Here is a 22772-nt window from a genome sequence, read left to right as displayed (position 1 = left end):
CTGGACTCTTCATGAATTTCAGTGAAAAAGAGGTGAGGGATTGGAGAGCTTGTAACAGCTTGCTCCCTTTATTGGGTCTCCAGTTATGTAGTGCTTCAATCTATGCCCATTGACCTTAAAATTCCCAGATTTTTCACTCCAAATTTCAATTGCTCCATAAGGGAAAACCTTAGAAACTCTATATGGACCAGTCCACCTTGACTTAAGTTTTCCAGGGAACAATTTCAATCTTGAGTTGAACAACAAAACTAAATCACCTTCTTTGAATTCCTTTTTCCTCAGATGCTTATCATGCCAAACTTTAGTTCTTTCTTTGTAAATACGGGCACTTTCATAAGCATCCATCCTCAATTCCTCAAGCTCATTAAGTTGTAACAACCTTTTCTCACCAGCTTGCTTAAGATCAAAATTCAAGGTTTGAATGGCCCAATATGCTCTATGTTCTAGCTCCACAGGTAAATGACAAGACTTACCATACACCAACTTAAAGGGAGTAGTTCCTATAGGGGTTTTGTAGGCAGTCCTATATGCCCATAAAGCATCATCTAGTTTGATAGACCAATCTTTCCGAGAATTATTCACTGTTTTCTCCAAAATATGCTTGAGCTCTCTGTTAGAAATTTCAACTTGTCCTGAAGTTTGAGGGTGGTATGGGGTAGCTATCTTGTGCACTACACCATACTTCCTCATTAAGCTCTCAAATTGCTTATTACAAAAATGGGAACCCCCATCACTAATTATAGCCCTAGGAGCTCCAAATCTGCTCAAGACAAATTTCTTCAAAAATTTCACTACCACTCTAGCATCATTAGTTAGAGTTGCAATAGCTTCCACCCACTTTGACACATAGTCAACTCCAACTAAGATGTATCTATTACCATATGAAGGAGGGAATGGCCCCATAAAATCTATTCCCCAAACATCAAATAATTCCACTTCAAGAATATTATTTAGGGGCATTTGATCTCTTTTTGACAAATTTCCACTCCTTTGACATTTATCACAATCCAACACAAATTTCCTCACATCCTTAAAAAGCTTTGGCCAAAAGAAACCAGCTTGCAAAATTTTACTAGCTGTTTTAGAGATTCCAAAATGTCCTCCGTAATCAGAAGCATGGCAATGATGTATAATACTCTGTATCTCCTCTTCAGGAATACATCTCCTAATTAGACCATCACAACATCTCCTAAAGAGTAAAGGATCATCCCATCTATAAAATTTCACCTCATGCAAAATCTTTTTCTTTTGTTGCCATGTCATACCTAGAGGTAAAACTCCACAAGATAGATAATTCACAAAGTCTGCATACCAAGGTAGTTTAGCAACAAGAGAGAAAAGTTGTTCATCCAAGAAAAACTCATCAATAGGGATTTCATCCAATTCTTCACCATCCAATTTCAACCTACTAAGATTATCAGCAACTACATTTTCAGCTCCCTTCTTATCTCTAATCTCCAAATCAAACTCTTGTAGCATCAGAATCCACCTAATGAGCCTAGGCTTAGCCTCCTTTTTACGGAGCAAATACCTGATGGTGCATGATCCAAAATATAACCACCTTTGAGTCAATAATGTAAGGTCTGAATTTTTCCAATGCAAAGACAATTGCTAAAAATTCCTTTCGATTGTTGCATAATTTGTTTGAGCCTCATCCAGTGTTCTACTAGCATAATAAATAGCATAAGCCTTTTTGTCCTTTCTTTGACCAAGAACAGCCCCAATTGCATAGTTGCTAGCATCACACATAATCTCAAAGGGTAGGCTCCAATCAGGTGGTTGCATGATTGGTGCAGTGATAAGAGCTTGCTTCAACCTGCAAAAGGCATCCAAACACTCTTGGTCAAATACAAATGGTGTGTCATTACTTAACAAATTAGACAAAGGTTTAGCTATTTTAGAAAAATCCTTGATAAAGCGTCTGTAGAACCCGGCGTGTCCTAGGAAACTTCGAATTCCCTTGACATTGGTAGGAGGAGCCATCTTCTCTATCACTTCAACTTTGGCTTTATCAACCTCTATTCCTCTGTTAGACACCAAATGTCCAAGCACTATCCCTTCCTGAACCATGAAATGACACTTTTCCCAGTTTAACACAAGGTCAGTATCTGCACATCGCTGCAAAACTCTAGAAAGGTTAGCCAAGCATATATCAAATGAAGATCCATAAACAGAAAAATCGTCCATAAAAACCTCCATTATGTCTTCAATGAAATCTGAGAAGATTGCCATCATGCACCTTTGAAAAGTGGCTGGTGCATTACATAACCCAAATGGCATCCTCCTATAAGCAAAGGTTCCATATGGACAAGTAAAAGTGGTTTTCTCTTGATCATTTGGATGGATAGGGATTTGAAAAAAACCTGAATATCCATCTAAATAGCAAAAGTAAGAATGCCTAGCTAGTCTTTCCAACATCTGATCAATGAAGGGAAGTGGAAAATGATCTTTTCTAGTGGCAACATTTAATTTTCTGTAATCTATGCACATTCGCCAACTAGTCAGCATTACGTGGGAATTAATTTATTATTTTCATTTTTGACCACCGTCATTCCACCCTTTTTGGGACAACATGTACTGGGCTCACCTGGCATATGTCGAGATGGGATATATGATCCTGCATCAAGCAACTTCAAAATTTCCTTTTTAACAACTTCTTTCATATTTGGGTTCAACCTCCTCTGATGTTCAATAGATGGTTTACAATTTTCTTCCAAACTGATTCTATGCATGCAAAAGTGTGGGCTTATTCCCTTAATGTCATCTATGGTGTATCCTAAGACTTTCCTAAATTGTCTCAACACTCTTAACAACTTATTAGCCTCTAAAGTACTCAAGTTTGCATTTACAATTCTTGGATAAGTGTTATTAGTGCCAAGAAATTCATACAGTGAGAAGGAAGTTGCTTAAGTTCTACCTTAGGTGCATCTTCTTCCTTGAATGATGGTTGCTTAAATTCGACTTTTTCCTTTTGTGTGAGTTGAAAAACTGGAGCAGAAGTGAATGGTGGACTTCCCTCTAAGTGTTGAGCATATGTAGCTACAAGAGGGTTGTCATAGTCTATGCCTCCTCCATGAACCAAACAATTTTCAAGTGGATCTTCTGGATATTTCTTTCTGAAGTGTTCTTCAACCAGCTCATCAATGATATCAACTCTCAAGCAAGTATCAGCTTCAGAATGATGCTTTTTCATAGTGTTATTAATATTGAAAACCAATTGCTCTTCACCAACCCTAAGAGTCAATTTTTCTCCCTTGACATCAATCAATGCTCCTGCTGTAGCTAGAAAGGGTCTTCCCAAGATGATTGGGATATTAAAATCTTCCTCCATGTCCAAGATGACAAAGTCAACAGGTATGTAGAACTTCCCAACCTTCAGAGGCACATTCTCCAAAATCCCTTCAGGATACTTAATTGACCTGTCAGCTAACTGAAGAGAAATATGGGTTGGCTTTAGATCTCCCATATTGAGCTTTTCATAAATGGAGAGGGGCATAAGGCTAACACTAGCCCCTAAATCACATAGAGCTTTTGTAGAACATGATTCCCCTATGTGGCATGGAATTGAAAAACTCCCTGGATCCTTGAGCTTTGGAAGAAGCTTCCTTTGGAGGATAGCACTACATTCTTCTGTCAAAGCTACAGTTTCATCATCTTCAAGTTTCCTCTTGTTTGAGAGAATTTCTTTCAAGAATTTTGCATAAGAGGGCATTTGTGAAAGAGCATCAACAAAAGGCACATTTATGTAAAGTTTCTTCAAAACCTCTAAGAACTTCCCAAATTGCCTATCAAGCTTGGCTTTGTGAAATCTTTGTGGAAAGGGAAGTTGTGGCTTGTAGGGTTCAGGAGGTATATATTTCTCTTCCTTCTCTTCAATTTCCTCTTTACAATTTTCTGCACTCTCTTGTTTTTCACTCTCATCAGTATTTTTCTCATTTTCTCTCTTCTCATCATTTTCACTCTTCTCATCATTTATAACTTTTCCACTTCTTAAAGTAATAGCTTGACACTGCTCTCTTGGATTTTCTGGTTGACTTGGAAGTTTTCCAAAAGACTTAGCACTTGAGGAAGATGCTTGTTGTGCAATCTGGTTTTCCAGCATTCTGTTATGTGTTTGCATCTGTTCCAGCCTTGCTTTCATCTCTCTCATCTCCTCATCATGCTTATTTTGGTTAGCAAGAATCTGTTGCAATAAAGCTTCAGTGGTGGAATTTCGTTCTTGCTGTTTTGGTGGAGGGTTCATATTTTTTTGCTGAAAATTAGGCAGTGGTTGCCTATTTTGCTGATATGGAACTTGACTTTGCTGTTGTGGTTGAAAATTCTGATTTGGAACTTGACTTTGCTGATTTCCCCATGAAAAGTTGGGATGATTCCTCCAATTTGAATTGTAAGTTTGAGAGTAAGGATTTCCCATTTGCTTGTTTCCATAATTACCAACATATGCTGCTTGTTCTCCATAATCTACTCCACAGCTGGTTGTTTCCTCTGCATAAGCCACTTGTTGTGAACTTCCAGCTGATGATGATGAACTAACTAACATACTCAAATCTTCCATCTTCTTAGCAAGGACATTTGTAAGTGCATCAAACTTTGCATTAATCATGTTGAATGGGTCAAGATCATACATTCCAGCAGCTTGTCTCTTCTGAGTTGGAGCTGGTCCTCTTGGACTACTCCAAAGATGAGTGTTTTTTGCAATTTTCTCCAATAGCTCATAAGCTTCATCTTCATGCTTCATAATAAATTCTCCTCCTGTTTGAGCATCAATAATTCCTCTGATTGCGGAGTGACATTTGTGTAAAAATTCTGATTTATCATCCATTTTGGAATGGCATGATGTGGGCATAATCTCTCTAATTCCTTCCATCTCATCCATGACTCATATAGAGTTTCATCCTCTCTTGGTCTGAAAGCTGTCATTTGATTCCTCAGTTCTTGAGTTTTTCCAGGTGGAAAATATTGTGCAAGAAATGCATCAGTGAGCTGCTCCCAATTTGTGATGGAGTTGTGAGGTAAAGAATCAAGCCAATCCAATGCTCTATCTTTTAAAGAGAACGGGAATAGCTTCAATCTTGCTGCATCATCAGACACTCCAGGTTGTTTTTGCATGTCACAGATCATAGCAAACTTCTTCAGATGTGTGTGTGGATTTTCAGAAGGATGACCTCCGAATTGAGAATTTTGAATCATTTGAAGAACTCCAAAATCCATCTTGTAACTATTTGCATCAATCCTTGGTCTTGCTATGCTCTCTCTCAAGTCATCAAAACGAGGAAAAGCATGATCCATCATACTTCCCCTAGGCACATTAGCATTAACAACTTCTTCACCTTGGGCTGCATTTTCATTGTTTTGATCATTTCCAGCATTAACACCAATTCTCATTCTTTCATCAGCCATGACTTCTTCTAATTCAGTTTCTCTCAATGCTTCTTTTCTTCTTCTGGTTTCTTTCTTGTTGGCTTTCCAAAACTTTTCAATTTCAGGATTGAACAATAAGGTTGTGTCACTTGAGCTTCTAGCTCTTCTCATAAACGATTAAAAGTACCTGAAAAAGAACAAACAAACACAAAGTGAAAAGATAACAAAGATAAAACTAAAAACAACTAAAATAATCAAGAATTCAATCTTAAACAAACAACTCCCCGGCAACGGCGCCAAAAACTTGATGCGTCCCTACCGCAAGTGCACGGGTTGTACAAGTAGTATAGAAAAGATATCGATCCCACGAGGAGTCGTGTTAATGATTGAATTTTTGATATAAAAGTTGACTAAATCGAAGTATTTATGGAATTAAAGTAATGAATTGATGGGTAATGGAGCGTGAAATCTATATGTGCAAAATCAATATTCTATTCAACAATGTATTGCATTAAACTAAAATTGCATCGAATTGAAATAAGCAAGTTCAAATATGGCAATATTGAAAATGGCAAGCAATTAAATTCAATTGAAAATTAACAATGGTAAAAAGGCGATTCCGGAGTTCGGGATTTCATATTCGAGCTATTTTGGGATTTTAAATTGGTTATCCAATCTTATGAAACTTATGGGTTTTAAGGAGATTAACTCTTAAATCCTTTGAATTCCCTTTCGAGTGAGACAAAGAGTGCCTTAATCAAACTAATTCTACTTTCGTGGAGTTAGAATTAATTAAGACCCATTAAGTTCTTTAATTAATCTGTGAATCCTCTTAATCCTTAGCCTATTTCTAGGTCTAAGTTAATTAAGTCCAATTTCTTGATTATCTATCACAAGGCCTTCTCCTTTCGGTGCTTCAACCATGGATTAAGAACATCACTTAATGGGATCCTACACTAAGCATGTCATTAAGCATACAAGAAATGAATAAAACTCATTAAGACCACAAAATATGGATTACCCAATCAAAATCCACAAAAATATCTCAAATATTACAACCCTTACTCCAGAATCAAAAGTAAACTACTCACTATCCATAATGCTTGCAAGAAATTATGAGTTTATAAGGAGATAAAGCTTTAATCTAAGCTAAGAAATAAGAAATTAAACACTAGAAGTATAGAAAAATATAAGGGAAGAAAGAAATCTGCAAATCTTGGTTGAAAATGGTGTGGAAGGTGAAGGTGACTCTTCAAATTCTGCTCAGCCCCTCCTTTCCTTTTCTGCTTCTTGTCTCCCCTAAAATGGGAAAATGGGACTATTTATAGCATTTTTCTGACATGGAGCCCTAAAATGGTATGTTCTAGGAGGAATTAATTGAGGGAATCTCCTGCCAGCTCATTAATGAACTCTTTATGGATTGCATAAGTGGATCGCATAAGTTATGCGATCCCTTATGCGATTTAACTGGTTCTGAGTCACTTATGCGAAGCTGCATAACTTGGTGCATAGGTTATGCACAATCCCGTGAAGGTGCATAAGGGAGGCGAGAATGTGCATAAGCTATGCAGTCTCCTTATGCACATTTCGGCTGGTTCTGGAACAGTGATCTTTCTCCTTATGCAGATCTGCATAGCTTATGCGGCAAGTTATGCACAGTTTGGTCAATGCATATTTCAGCTTGAAAACTTGTTTTTGACATCTTTGGCTGTAGAAGACACTCCTCAATGGCAAAATTCTCTTCAGTCCTTCAAAAACACCATTTTCTACAAAACAAAGTAAAAATCAAAAATTAATTCAAAATCGACAATTATGAAAAAACTAACTAATTAACTAATGAAATTAGCTAAAAATGACTAATAATCAAATAAAATGGTTATGAAATTAGACCTAAATGACTATGCAAAATGTGTGCATCACCTAGCTATATAAGGGAAAGGTTGAAAAGAAAAAAAATAGAATCTACTATTTGTCTCATTGGTGCCGCCACCAAAAGGAGCCTCTCCCTCTCTTCTTCTTCATCTCTCATCAATTCAAAGAGAATTGCCAACATTCTCTTGAATTAAAATTGCTAGAAATCGTTTCTAGTGTCTTGTATACATCTATAATCTCTCAAAAGACAAAACCTAAATTTCTAATTAATTGGAAAGGCTTGAGAAGCTGTTCAAGGGGCTGCCATTGGTGATCTTAGTGTGGACAAGCTAAAGGGACAACATCTGGTGTCCTAGGCATATCCCAAAGGTGCCAAACACATTGCAGTGCATCAAAAGGTTAGTGCACTTGTTCTTGATCTAATCTAGGGTTCTAATGAATTAATCTGTTAATTCTAAAATCTTAAATGGTAAATGTATATCAAAAAACATATTAAAAGAGTTTTAATATGCTGTTTATCATTGAAATCAAATAGATAAAAATGAATCTTGCATGATGCATGTGACCCTAGATGAAAAATTTTTGAATTCAATGATCTAAACTTATGTTTTTCATGCTTCCGCTTCAGTTTTCATTTTTCCATGTTAAAGTTTGGTATGTTTAGTACCTCATGTAATTTGTTTAGATTTTTTGTAATAAGTTTTGTACTTTTTATGGATTTCACAAAATTTCTATATATATTTGAAATTTTTTATAAACTAGACTAGTTTTGTTAAAATAGGACTCTTTATATTTTTTAAATTAAAACCCACATTTTTTTATTAATTAGGATTTTTTTAAGGAATGTTAGACCTACAGGAACTAGGATTAATTAATTTGATAAGTTTAGGACATTTAAATTAATCCAAAAAATAATTTCTAATTTCAATTTTGACTTGTTTTAATTAGATAGTTGACTTATTTTTTTATTTATTGTTTATTATTTATTTATTTTTCTTTTTTCTTTATTTAAATGCTTGCCTTTTGCTATTTTATTTTATTTTGTTTTATTGTATTTTTTATTGTTGAATTTAAATGTGTAACCTTAGTTTGCATAAATGTATGATTAGGAAATCTAATAAAAGAGACAATAAGACTGACTTTAGGAATTAATAATAGGGGCTGGCTTTTGATCTAAGATAAGCCCAGTCAGAAAGGGTGCCTAACACCTTCTATCTCTCATACCAAATATCTTGAACCTAAGCCATTAGGCTCATAGTGAAAGAAGGGTAGTGGACCTCTACAAGGGTAAGTTGTCACCTACATCGCTTCTTGCGAATTTGTCTTGGTTATTAACCAGGTGACGACTCATTTCCTTCACCTTTGTGGCATTAATATCTAAGCATCGTGGTAGTCTTATGAGAAGACGATACTAAACCAAGTTCAAGAGTCCCACACCAAGATATTAAGATTCACCCTAAATCAACAAGGCAAATGTATATACATATTTAAAAGTAAAAACCAAACAAATTACACATGGAAGCTAAAACTTAAAAGATACCAAGAGTATATAAAGAAATTAGGCATTTTACTACTAAGATTTTATAAAAATGTATGATATTGAATAAATTTTATGCAATAAAGACAAACCCATAAGATTAAGAGTAAGTTGTTATGGGATTTGTTTAAGAATAAACAAACTTCGTTAAGAAATTTTCAAATGGTTATTTGCATGAATGAATGGAAAATCACAATAATCACTTAGAAATTATCTTAGAAGAATGCAATAACCACAAATCAAACAATAAATAAACACTAATTGAAATAGAAATAAAAAAAAATCAAACAAAGAAAGAAAAATAAGAGAGAAAGGAGAAACAAAACACTTTAGAGAGAGAGAGAGACTCAAGGAAACCTAAATGCAAGCCAAAATTTCAAGAAATCCAAGAGTTTTGATGAGTGTTGAAAAAGGAGAGATTTTAGTGTATTTTAGCTTGAAATGGAAGAAAAAATGAGAAGGGAAAGAGGGGTTTTTGAGTAGAGAGAGGTAGGTGATAGAGAAGAAGAAAATAGTGAAAATGCATGGAGGAGGAGGCAGTTTTTAACTCTAGATTCTAATGCCGAATTTTGCAGAAATATAGCAAGCACTTAGGCTAATCGGATTGCCTTACCACCAAATTAAATTCGGTTGCTAAATCACACTATTGAATTTTGAATCTTTTCCTTCTTTTTCCTTTTTTTTTTAATAAAAATCAGAATCTAATAAATTATTAAAACACATTCAAGGTTACAAAAATATATTTTCATAAAGTTACGTATAATATATATATATATATATATATATATATATATATATATATATATATATATATATATATATATATATTATATATGCGTGAAGCAATAAAGGACTTTTAAAAATTGGAATAAAAAAAATGACATTCAAGATAAAATAAATAAACTTTTTAAATTAAAATTTCAACACATCAAGAAAAGTTCATTTGATTAAAAAAATTAAAAAAATTTGTTGAAATAAATTTAAGGAGTAGGTTTTGAACACACATAACACATGAAGAGAATTAAATGAAAAGAGTTATAAACCTAAAACTTCAAGATCAAGCAAACAAATTTTGCCTACCATTATGAACACACATTTAATCAACCATTTATCAGCAAAATAATTCTAGCTAAGTGAAATCCCTCCCTATTGCTAGTCTAATTTGTTTTCAATAAGAAAGAATTATTCTTCCAATTTGGGTGTGAAAGTAGGGAAGCCTGGATTTAGGGCTATAAGAAGATTGGAATTCAAAATTTCATTAGGGTTTCATGCAATCATGTCAAATGATTTATGAGTCTAGCCAACTTCTTATGCCCATATGCATGCCAAAACACATTTTAGCATGCATTAAGGTTTCATTCGCTATTAAACATTGAGGTTTAGCATTTAATCACATTAAATCTTAATTAAAAGAGGGATTAAAGTTCTCTAACCACTAAGGCGTAGAATCAACCCTTCTTAATCCCTTTGGGTGCTCCTAGGGCTCCAAATGTTGCCCCTCTAGCTTATCCACCATAAGCACCACCAATGCACCTTTGGCAACCCCAAACCTCCCCTTGACTTGCTTGCCAACCACTTGATTTTTGGGGTTCTTGCTTTAGGTGAGGTTCTATGGATGTATATTGCACTAGAAACAATTCTTAGTGTTTTTGTTCAAAGAGAAACAAAGCTTTCTCTCACTTGTTAATGGAAGAAAATGGAAGAAGAGAGAGAGGGAGAGTTGCCATCCAACAAGAAAAAAGGAAAAAGATTGAATCTTCTTCTTCTTTCTTCATTTATATACAAGATAATTGTGTTATCTCATGTTAATGGATTATATGCATTGATATTATTTTTTTATGACAATGCATTGACAAGAATAAACTCCATGTGCTTGTCATAAGCATCACTGGTTCGGCCTACTTATCATATATAAGTGCCTATCATTTTTGTTATGTGGCATGAGACTCACTACTCCAACATATTAACATCTCATATTAATACTTTGGAAACAAACATGATTATAATATTTCTGGATAAGTCATGTCCTTTGTGAAGTATCCTCGATTGTGAACTAATTTATGATACTTTGTGCTAGAAATACTGTCACTCATATTCTTAACAACTTAAGAATAGAAATTCTAACAAAATATCAATGGACCTTTTCAATTACACATAAATAGGTTATGTAAACAAAAAAGTGTAATTACCTTTTATTAATAAAAATATGTACAAGATACATCCAAAATGATATGCTCTAGGGCATACTACTAAAAATCTCCCACTAATACTAAAGTCATTCATTACAGTACCTTAGACTCATTTTCTCAAGATGTCAATTTAACTGAGTTTGTGACATAGCCTTCACGAATGGATCAACTGGATTTTCAGCTGATGCTATTTTCTGCATGGCTACATTGCCTCGCTCAACTATCTCTCTAATAATTTGGTAGTGCCTTTCTATGTGTTTGGATTTCTGGTGAGACCAGGGTTCCTTAGCCTGAATCACCGCTCCATTGTTGTCACAGTAGAGAGGAAATGCTGACTCAATGGAAGGAACTACTACAAGTTCTATCATGAACTTATTTATCTAAACAGCCTCTTTTGCAGCATTTGATGCAACAATATACTCGGCCTCTATAGTGGAGTTAGTAGTTGTACTATGTTTGGAACTCTTCCAACAAACTGTACCTCCATTACAAATGAACACAAAACCAGAGATAGACTTTGTATCATCGATATCTGATTGAAAATCAGAATCAGTATAACCATCCAATTGTAAGTCGCCACCTCCATAGATTAAGAATAAATCCTTAGTTCTTCTCAAGTATTTAAGGATATTCTTGACAGCTATCCAGTGTTCAAAACCTGGATTGGATTGAAACCTGCCAGTCAAACTAACAACATATGTGATATCCGACGTAGTACACAACATTGCATACATTAAACTTCCAATAGGTGAAGCATATGAAATCTTGGCCATTTTGCCTCTTTCTTCAGGTGTCTTAGGAGTCATCTCCTTAGAAAGATGGATACCATGTCTTACTGGTAACAATCCTTTTTTGGAATCAAGCATGTTAAACCTTTTTAACACCTTTTCCAAATATAGACTTTGGGATAAACCAATTATTCTTTTCGCTCTATCTCTATAGATGCGAATTCCAAGAATATAGGTTGTTTCCCCTAAGTCTTTCATGGAGAATGTATTTGATAACCATACCTTGACAGTTGTTGAGATACCTATGTTATTGCCTATTAATAATATTGTCATCTACACATAAAGGAAGGAAAGTGATAGCACTCCCACTAACTTTCTTATAAACATATGGCTCATTTTCATTTTTTATAAAACCAAAAGATTTAATAGCTTCATCAAAATAGATGTTCTAACTCCTCGAAGCTTTTTTTAACCCATAAATGGATCATTTTAGCTTGCACACCTTGGAACGATCTTGGGATTCAAAACTTCTAGGTTGTTCCATAAAAATGTTTTCCTCAATATTTTCATTGAGAAAAGTTGTTTTGACATCCATTTGCCAAATTTCATAATCATAGTGTATAGCTATTGCTAAGAAAATTCTAATGGATTTAAGCATAGCAATAGGCAAGAAAGTCTCCTCACAGTAGATTTCTTGCCTTTAGGGAAATTCTTTCGCAACTAGCCTTGCTTTATAGGTCTCTACCTTTCCATCAGAATTGATTTTCCTCTTGAAGACCCATTTATTACCTATAGGTGTAATACTTTTAGTTGGGTCTACAAGATCCCAAACTTGGTTCTTATACATGGAATCTATTTGAGATTTCATAGCTTCAATCTATTTAGAAGAGTCTATATCTGATATAGCTTTCTTCATAGGTTAAAGGATCATCTCCATGATTTGTTTCTTCATGAGCAAACAACTCTTATTCATTTTCACAAAGAAAACCATATCTCTATGGTGGGTAAGATATTCTGGTTGATCTGTGAGGAATTATTGTAGATGTATCATCAATAGGCATAGGTTGACTAGATGGATCTATATCCATCTTATTTATTGGTTGGTCAGAATTCTCTAATTCTAACTCTATTTGCCTTCCTTTGCCTCCTTCTTGAATAAACCATTGTTCAAGAAATATAACATCTCTTCTTATCATAACCTTTTATGATGTAGGCAAATAAAAATAATATCCAAAACTTTCTTTTGGATATTCAACAAATTAACCTTTTTTTGATTTGGTTTCCAATTTATCAGTCTTCAGCTTTTTAATGCAAGCTGGACAATCCCAAATCTTAACATGCTTAAGACTTGGTTTTCTTCCATGCCATATCTCATAAGGTGTGGAAGAGACTGACTTTGGTGGAATCCTATTTAGAATGTGCAAAGCTGATTCTAATGCAAATCCCCAAAAGGAGATTGACATGTTAGTATAGCTCATCATGCTACGTACCATATCTAATTGGGTACGGTTTCTCCTTTTAGATACACCATTTAATTGTGGCGTTCCTGGAGGAGTCAGCTAGGTAATAATGCCATGCTCTTCATGTATTCATCAAATTCAGTACTTAAGTATTTACCTCCATGATCTGATCGAAGAGTTTTAATACTTTTTTTTTTGTTTGTTTTTCTACTTTAGATATAAATTCTTTGAACTTTTCAAAGGATTCATATTTGTATTTCATCAAATACAAATACCCAAACCTTGACTTGTCGTCAGTAAAGGTAATAAAGTAATGAAAACTGCCTCTAGCCACTTTCTTAAATGCACCACATACATCACTATGTATTAGTTCTAAAATATTTTCAGCTCTTAACCCTTGTCTAACAAAAGGTGATCTAGTCATTTTGCCTTGAAGACAGGATTCATAAGTTGAAGCAGGTTCAGAACCTAATGAAGATAAAGTCTCCATTTTCTCCAGCCTTATAGTCCTATCTTCTGCAATATGACTTAATATTAAGTGCCAAAGACATTTTAGACTGGAGTTGATTTTCATTATGGCATTACATTCATTTAGATTGCTTGCATTGGATTTGTATTTATCATTATTATCCAAATAATAAAGTCCATCATGCATATAACCCAAGCCAACATATTTATTTTCAAAATAAATATTACAAATATCATTTGTGAATAGAAATTCATAACCATTTCTACTCAAACTAGATATAGAAATAATGTTTTTAAACGCATCAGGCATGCACAAAACATGATCTAAATACAAAACATGTCCATACATGTACAAAGATTTAGATCCTATGGCTAATGCTTCAACAGTTGAGCCATTGTCAATCCAGAGTCTAACATCTCGTGCCTGCAAGCTGCTACTGCTTGCTAGTTTCTGAATATCAAAAGAAATGTGAGAACTCACACCAGTATTTAAAACCTAAGTTGTAGATGAACTAAGAGCATCATCAGCATCCAAATAACAAGATATAGACACATATCTTTTGAAGGTTTATCTTTCTTGTCCTTCAAAGATGCAAGATACTCTGGGCAGTTCCTTTTCCAGTGTCCATCCTTTTGCAGTGGAAACACTTTTATTTGCCTTTGTCAGCTTCGGTTTTGCCCTTTTGTTTGGCTATTTTCTTGGAAGGTCCAAGAATTTGAGGTTTCCTTTTCTTATTGCCCTTCTTCTTCTCGGACTTTCCAACTAAAGAAGAAAATGCAACCAAAGCTGCCTCTTTTCCTTTATTGCCCAGCATATTCTTTTGGGCAATTACCAGTATGTTAAGCAAGCCAGCTAGAGTGCATTCTTGCTTAGTCATATGAAAATTTGTCACAAAATTCCCAAAAGACTCTGGTAGGGATTGAAGGATTAAATCCATCTGTAGTTGGAAATCCATGTGAAAATCAAGATGTTCCAACTGCTCTATAAGCCGAATCATCTTGTGGACATGATCTCCTACATTCTGTCCCTCTGACATCCTCTTCAAAATAGTTGTCTAGATATCTCATACCTAGCATTCCTACTATGTTCACCATACAACTCTTGTAGGTGAAGAAGGATCTCATTTGCATTTTGCATGTTTTCATGCTGCTTCTGTAACTCATTAGTCATAGAAGCCAACATATAATACCTGGCTCTCATATCATGCTCCTTCCACTTGTCCAAAGTTTCTAATTCCTCTAGAGTGGCCTCGGAGGTAAGGGAGCAGAAATTTTTGAATCTAAAACATATCCTATATATTCTAGGTTCAGGACAAACTTCAGATTTCTGAGCCAATTAGAAAGATCAGGTTCTGTCAACCTATTATGATTAAGTATGCCCGCAAGGATATTGGATGGTGGTTGTTATTGTGTGCTTATTATTATCAGAATAAAAACTGTAAAAAATAACAAGATCAATTAGTAAATGTATTAAGTAATTAACTAAAATGATTATGGTCTTTTAATCAAATTAGTCCTCCCACTAACTTGGCGGATCCTACACTTCCATAGTAGGAAACGAAAATCCTAGTTAGATAGATTTCTAATGGGTGATTGAATTCTTATAGTCTTATTGATCAATCAGGCACATCCATTATTAGAATCACAATAAACTATAAGTGAGCAACTTCTTGCCCATCACATCTCATGTGAGGTTCAATTATTTTTTTGACCCCTAATGCTCAAAACCTCAGGCACATCCATTATTAGTTTTTGTTGCATTAGTTAAGTTGATCCCATTGAGCTAGTAAGTATGCAAATAACTTTAATGACCTTAGGCACAACCATTATTGACCACCAAGCATTCACATACTTACAACATCTCATGTTTTACAATTACTCTTAAAAAAATCTCTTAAGACAAATGCATTATTCCCATGTTTCCATAGCCAATAATACAATTGCTTCAAATTCTTTAAAGTAATTGCCTCAATGGAGGGCCATGATATAATTACCGTAATTATACCATTACCAACTTAATCATTTAGTGGAAGATTTTATGGTCGGCTTAATTACAATTATGGTCTTACTTTGCACATTATCCAATTTGGCAAGCATATATCACATATTTGCATACATTCATACACATCTCATGCATACATGGATAATCAAACGATATGGCATGATCATGAATTTTCTAAGGGATTCAATTCTGAGCCACCAAGAATTGAATTAGGGCATTCCTAGGTGTATTTCATTCATTCATTTTACAAGAGTTGCTAAAGGAGTACATAACTAACATCTTGATCTTGATCTCCTCCCACTAGTCCCCGCCAATGCTCTTGACCTTCTTGTCCTTCTTGCAATCCAATTACATTGTAACCCTTGGTATACCAAGTTGAATTTACAAGAATTTGGACTTTAAAGTCCTTAAATAAATGAAAATACGTCCTAAGTTATCACAATATTTATGATACATGCCACCAAAATAAAATTAATTATTACATCCCAAAGAAGAATAAAAATAAATAAATAAATCCAATCACATTGGTCTTTTATTTTCCATGATCATCCATTATACATATTGACATTTAAAAATTAAACATAAATATATATGTTTAAATTAATCTTAAATTTAGGAACCCTTCCTAAACTTAATTTTTATGAAAACAATTTTCTAAATTTATTTGTGTGATTAGAAATCCTAATTAAACCATTTAATTAGGTTTAGGCTTGATTTTGGGTTACAAATTACACAATAATTGCATAAAAACCCAAAATTTCAGCCAAAACACACCCTTAACAGAAGATAACACAGCCCTGGCATGAAATTACACGAGCCATGTAAATATTCACGTTGCTGCCAGAAGAAAACATGCCCCTGAGTGCATTTTTACACAGGCCATGTTTTGAATCGCTGTTAGGTAGAAAGAAACACAGGCCATGGCTCGAGGAAGCATGGGTCGTGTACCACTACACGCCCGGGCTGTGATCACCGAGTTGTAAAACACGACGCCGTGTTCTTTTCAGCAATTACATTTTCCTTGGGTTTTCTCCATCCAAATGTCATTTAAATGCACCCAAAACTCATCCAATCACACAATTAAGTCTTAATTCAATTCTAATGGCAAATATAGTGGCTCTAATACCAGATGAAAGTAGGGAAACATGGATTTAGTGCCATAAGAAGATTGGAATTCAAAATTTCACTAGGGTTTCATGCATTCATGTCAAATGATTTATGAATCTAGCCAACTTCTTATGCCCATAGGTATGCCAAAACAAATTTTAGCATGCATTAAAGTTTCATTTGCCATTAAAGATTAAGGTTTAGCATTTAATCACATTAAATCCTAATTAAAAGATGGATTAAAGTTCTCTAACTACTAAGGTGTAGAATCAACCCTTCTTAATCCCTTTGGGTGCTCCTAGGGCTCCAAATGTTGCCCTTCTAGCTTGTCCACCACAAACACCACCAATGCACCTTTGGCAACCCCAAACCTCCCCTTGACTTGCTTGCCAACCACTTGATTTTTGGGGTTCTTGCTTTAGGTGAGATTCTATGGATGTATATTGCATTAGAAACAATTCCTAGTGTTTTTATTCAAAGAGAAACAAAGCTTTCTCTCACTTGTTAATGGAAGAAAATGGAAGAAGAGAGAGAAGGAGAGTTGTCGTCCAATAAGAAGAAAGGAAGAAGATTGAATCTTCTTCTTCTTTCTTCATTTATATACATAAAACAAAAAACTTAAATGCAATGCCACTTGTCAAGCTCCTATTTAATCTTGCTTTTAAGTTGTCTTAATCTTATTAAGCCAAGTGTCAAGCTAAGACTAAATCATCAAGTTACATCCTCCATCACATGGAAGACAAATGGCACACTTTAATGAGTTCCACGTGTCACCATCTCATGGTGCCACGTGTCACCTTGTAAAATTACTATTTTGCCCCTTGTCTACAATTTTGAGTTCTCAATCCAAAATTATAATTTCTCCCTTAAATTAATTTATATCACATATTAATTAATTAATTAATTAATCTCCATTAATTAATTCCACCATTTCATTTATATCATACATCCAATATCCCATATTTGGTTTCAAGTCATGCTAGGGACTTTGCAATCTTATTGCAAACCAAACCTATTTAATCCATTAATTAAACTCTTTAATTAATCAATTAAATTATAATTTACATGGTGATTAACTTGTGCAGATGTATGACTTACTAGGTTCATTACTAGTTGGCAATGAGAAAATGATATTAACTATTAATATCATTAGAACTCTTTCTTACCGTGAATGATTTCCCTAAATCATTTTAGGCATTTCATAGACCATGGTTGACACCTAGCATAGCATGCCATCGCCACCTAATTAGCAATAAGGAATACCTTAAACATGAACCTTTAATCATACGTTAACATGCACTAAGATCTCTCCGTTATAAAATCTCAATTCAAACTGAAGTCATGGTTAATGTTAAACTCCATTTGCTAAGAATCTTATGTTCTCTTTTAATTCTAGTTTTTTATTAATCAGACTTTCTTATCAGAAACTCGTTTCTGGGTAAGTCTATTTGTCCTGGCCAGGAACTTGAATTATCAAGAACAATTAAATGAACATAGGATCTTATCCCTATTTACTTAGGGTAACGGATCCCATCTTGACTAACACCTATCTCCATATATAACTAGTAGGAGCCAACACATGCCCATATACCCATACACAGTATGAGTATAAAAGTAGTATCAAACTCAAACCACCTATATACAAGATAACTGTGTTATCTCAGGTCAAGGGATTATATGCACCGATATGATTTTTTATGATAATGCATTGACAAAATTCAACTCCATGAGCTTGTCATAAGCGCCACTGGTTCAGCCTACTTATCATATATAAGTGCCTATCATATTTGTTATGTGGCATGAGACTCACCACTCCAACATATTAACATCTCATATTAATACTTTGGAAACAAATATGATTACAATCTTTCTGGATAAGTCATGTCCTTTGTGAAGTATCCTCGATTGTGAACTAAGTTATGATACTTTGTACTAGAAATACTGTCACTCATATTCTTAATAACTTTAGAATAGAATTTCTAACAAAATAATAATGGACCTTTTCAATTAAACATAAATAGATTATGTAAACAAAAAAGTGTAATTGCCTTTTATTAATAAAAATATGTACAAGATACATACAAAATGATATGCTCTAGGGCATACTACTAACAATCTCTCATTAACACTAAAGCCATTCATTACAGTATCTTAGACCAATTTTCTCAAGATGTCGGTCTAACTGAGTTTGTAACATAGCCTTCGTGAATGGATCAGCTAGATTTTTAACTGATGCTATTTTTTGCATGGTTACATCGCCTCGTTCAACTATCTCTCTGATAGTGTGGTAGTGCCTTTTTATGTGTTTGGATTTCTGGTAAGATCGGGGTTCCTTAGCCTAAATGACCATTCCATTGTTATCACAGTAGAGAGGAACTGCTGACTCAATGGAAGGAACTACTGCAAGTTCTATCATGAACTTTTTTATCCAAACAGCCTTTTTTGCAGCATCTGATACAGCAATATACTCGGCCTCTATAGTGGAGTTTGTAGTTGTACTCTGTTTGGAACTCTTCCAACTAACTGCACCTCTATTACAAATGAACACAAAACTAGAGATAGACTTTCTATCATCGATATCTAATTGAAAATCAGAATCAGTGTAACCATCCAATTATAGGTCGCCACCTCCATAGATCAAGAATAAATCCTTAGTTCTTCTCAAGTACTTAAGGATATTCTTGACAGCTATCCAGTGTTCCAAACCTGGATTGGATTGAAACCTGCTAGTCAAACTAATAGCATATGCGATATCTGGCCTAGTACACAACATTGCATATATTAAACTTCCAATAGTCGAAGCATATGGAATCCTGACCATTTTGTCTCTTTCTTCAAGTGTCTTAGGAGACATCTTCTTAGAAAGATGGATACCATGTCTTACTGGTAACAATCCTGTTTTGGAATCAAGTATGTTAAACCTTTTTAACACTTTTTTCGAATATAGACTTTGGGATAAACCAATTATTCTTTTCGCTCTATCTCTATAGATGCGAATTTCAAGAATATAGGTTGCTTCCCCTAAGTCTTTTATGGAAAATGTATTTGACAACCATATCTTGACAATTATTAACATATTTATGTCATTGCGTATTAATAATATTGTCATCTACATATAAGACAAGGAAAGTGATAGCACTTCCACTAACCTTCTTATAAACACATGAATCCTCATTTTTAACAAAACCAAAAGATTTAATGGCTTTATCAAAATGGATTTTCCAACTCCTCGAAGCTTGTTTTAACCCATAAATGGATCGTTTTAGCTTGCACACCTTGGAACGATCTTGGGATTCAAAACCTCTAGGTTGTTCCATCAAAATGTTTTCCTCAATATTTCCATTGAGAAAAGCAGTTTTGACATCCATTTGCCAAATTTCATAATAATAGTATGCAGCTACTGCTAATAAAATTCTAATGGATTGAAGCATATAATGGGTGCCGAATCCACCAAAAATAATTCCTACTCTCTAAAACTCAAATAAATTGCAGTTAGGATGAGTAGAGTCGAATCCACAGGGACTGATATTTTGCCAATTCTTTGAAAGCTAAGTAAATACAAATAAAATTAAAATGGGGGAATTTTTGCAGAATATGGCTAAATTAAATTAAATAATTGCAGATCAATAATGAGAAAAAAAAATCAATTGGCACAATCATCTAGCAAAGGTAATCTCAGTCAAGTTCAGAAGTTGATCATCGACACTAATAATAATCTTAAAACACTACAATATATGAGTTATAGTTATTGAAAACGCTTCTAATAACCTAATCTTTCCTTAATTTTAGATTAATCGGTCATGCACCTATGATTAATCCCTTATTAACGAACAATCCTGACATGCGCCTAGGATTCAATCTGCTAATTGCATAAAGAACTAGAAAGACCCAACCCTAATCAACAAGATCAGCAAGCGTGATTGTTCAGATTAGATTATATATTCCTATAACACAATCTAAAAATCTGAGTATAATCAAATCATGTTACCTGCCACTTATTATCAAAATATCTAAACAATTACGGATTTAGATATTCAATTGGCGAATTAATATCCTATCAATTATACAACGAGCTCTTATTGCGCAATCAACAAAATAATAAACAAGGATACAAAGAATATATAATTACTGTAGAATTTAAAGAAAAGAATTAAGGTTAGATCTCACAACTTGAATGAACCTTGACTTTAATTAACCTTTATTAAATCAAAGAAGAATTAGCCACACATGGTTTAAAAATGAGCAAAAGAGAAATAAAAGGAATTCTGTAATTTTTTGCTCTCCTAAAACCTGCATTTTTTTCCTTATATAAAACATAAGAAGTCCTAATAAAGGGAGAATTCTAACTAACTTTGGAAAAGAGAGAAAAAGTAGGCATAAAACTTATTCTTCCTAATTTCCCCAATCAAAAGTCCTATTTAAAATACAATCCTCCCAAAATTAGGCTTGAAGTCAATTAAAATAAAATCTTCAGTCATGCAATTGACTCTGCCTCTGCTTTGTATCTGCACAACCTAAGCCGTGGGCATGGCTCAATGGATAAATTCTGGAAATTGGCCCTTAACATCCAAAATTCTAGCCAACAGTTCAAATATTCATGAAAAGCATCCAAAATCTCACTTTTGCAATCATTCATTATCACCTAGCTAAAGAAACACGAAATCAAATAAATTTCAACATATTAATTTCAATATTTTCCCAAAATATCAAGCAAACCCAATAAAATATATACCAATTATGCACATTATCAAATTCCTCTACACTAATCGAATGCTTGTCCTCAAGCATAACCCAAATCTATCAATCAATAACAACTAACATCCAGTCACATAGGTCTCCTAATCCATTCTTGATGCAAAACACTAAAAGACACAATAAACATAACATAATTAGTAATTCTCAATTCTTATATAATAAATAATCGATTTTAAGAGTTCTTATCAGTATAAAACACAAGGCTTAAGCATTTTCAAAATATCCACACAATTTAGTTCCAAAATAGCTTAAGTCAATGCATAAAGAATCATCCGCTAACCTGTCAAGTCACAAATTTCACACAATTTTACCCAGCGATAGGAAATTGAAGTGCTTTTAAGTTATTCAACACTTTTAGACTTGCCCAGAGTGTCATAGACCTTTTGACACAAAGATAGACCAGTTTATGGTGGCTACCCCTGGTTACTCAATTCAACACAACCCTAGGTGGCTACTAGCACTGCTCATATTCTGCTTAATTTTTGGCCTGAGTGTCAACATGGGGTGCATGAAGACCCCTGGTTACTCAACTAAGTCAAAATAGCAAAACAAAACTCTTTTTTTTTTATTTTTTTTTAATGTAGCAACCTTAATTCTCATTATATATATTCACACATTAAACAATTTTGTGACTAAACGAGTTTAAACAAATATTCCTTATGCATATGACATCAATTTAAATCAAGCAAATTTAACACATTTCACTTATTAATTCAAGCCTCATACTTTATGATGAAAAGTACAATCAAAATCAACCATCCATTCCATGAAAAAAAATAGAGAATAAACCCGATCACATCAAATTTATTGCATGATCTAGCATATCTCATCAATTCAAGACAAGAAAAATTGGGTAACTTTAAGTTAGAAGTTAATGATTTAATTAGACAAAAGTTATGGTCAAAGACAAGCAAAAAAACAAGCATTCATGATAAACTCTTCCAAAAAGAACTAAAAGTCATAAAAAAGGTAGTACCAAAAGAGTAGGAAAAAAATAAAATCCCAAAACCCTTATCAGAATCCAACATTAGAGTCCAAATATTTAAACAAATCCCATGAAAAATAATTCTTTCTCTTATATATATATGTATATCCAAACCTCCCCCACACCTAATTCCCGCATTGTCCCCAATGTGAAAAAGAATTAAAGCACAAAAAGAAAAGAAAAGAGGACTGCAACTTCCCTGAATTAGCTTTAGCTCGGCTGGGGTCAAAAGTGGCAGTGGGATTCCCAATCAGCTTTCTATAAGCCTCTATAGACACAAAATCATGAGGGTAATCACATAAAGGGGT

General features: G+C 34.0%; 1 long non-coding RNA gene and 1 other non-coding gene across 2 annotated transcripts; one reads left to right on the top strand and one right to left on the bottom strand.

The window, feature by feature from the left end:
- The first annotated feature begins 4828 nt into the window (after positions 1-4828).
- Positions 4829-4935, top strand: LOC131177362 (small nucleolar RNA R71). Its single transcript, XR_009146894.1, has one exon. It is a non-coding gene; the product is annotated as a small nucleolar RNA R71 (small nucleolar RNA).
- A 15959-nt stretch (positions 4936-20894) lies between these two features.
- LOC110660282 (uncharacterized) lies at positions 20895-22301 on the bottom strand. Its single transcript, XR_002495884.2, has 2 exons — positions 21457-22301; positions 20895-21366 (listed from the first exon to the last, which is right to left on the bottom strand). It is a non-coding gene; the product is annotated as an uncharacterized LOC110660282 (long non-coding RNA).
- Between the last annotated feature and the right edge of the window lie 471 nt (positions 22302-22772).

This window comes from Hevea brasiliensis, unplaced genomic scaffold (assembly GCF_030052815.1).
Source record: "Hevea brasiliensis isolate MT/VB/25A 57/8 unplaced genomic scaffold, ASM3005281v1 Scaf423, whole genome shotgun sequence".
In the NCBI taxonomy this organism is placed as follows: Eukaryota; Viridiplantae; Streptophyta; class Magnoliopsida; order Malpighiales; family Euphorbiaceae; genus Hevea; species Hevea brasiliensis.
The sequence above is the reverse complement of the archived record's forward strand: the minus strand, read 5'-3'. Positions and strand labels throughout refer to the sequence as shown.